Consider the following 777-nt stretch of genomic DNA (forward strand, 5'->3'; position numbering starts at 1 on the left):
CTAAATGATAGAGAGCCCCCCCTCACCCCCGCTTCCCTACACCCTCCAAGCCTGTTTCTCACCCCCTGATGCCTCAATTTACATTTTCACTGACTGGCTATCAGATTGACCCAAAGAACTTTGTCTGCCTATGTCCTTAGACCAACACAGCTACAACCTACACCTCTTAACACATACAAGTGATACGACTTTTGTTTTCAACAGTTTGAGGTACACTTTCACAGAAACCCCTGGACCTATCTCCTTGAAACCTGGAAGACTTCATGCCCTCAGAAGGTGCTACCATCCATGCTGTTTTCATCCAAATCTGAAGGAGAAAAAAGACAAAGTTACAAGTATTTTAGTGATTTCCCTATTATAGTCTATGGCCTAATCACCAAATCAGCACTGAATTGAATTGAGACAGTGATTCAAATCACTGAATCAAATCACTGTTCCTCCAAATTGGCTGAATCCAAATGGAATACTTGCCGCTTCACACAGACCTATTCATCGCTCTGGTCCCTGCCTGGCCACACAGTGGTGGTTGCAGCAGCAGCAGCAGCTCTGGCCCTGGCCTCAATCCTAGTGCCAGAGCTTAGGGGTGGGGGGGACTGAGGGAAGGGCAGAGGCAGCAGAAGGGGCAGGCACTGGTGGGGGGAGAAGACGAGGGCAGCACAGTGTGGCTCTTGGCCCTCCTGACTTTGGGAACGGAAGGAGGGATGGCTGGCCCGGGCCCCACAGTACCTTTTTACTGTGTGGATCATTTCACAGCAGCCACTTCAAGCTCATCAGAGC

Source organism: Gavialis gangeticus, unplaced genomic scaffold (genome assembly GCF_001723915.1).
Source record: "Gavialis gangeticus isolate Ggan-Ray unplaced genomic scaffold, GavGan_comp1, whole genome shotgun sequence".
Lineage (NCBI taxonomy): Eukaryota > Metazoa > Chordata > Crocodylia > Gavialidae > Gavialis > Gavialis gangeticus.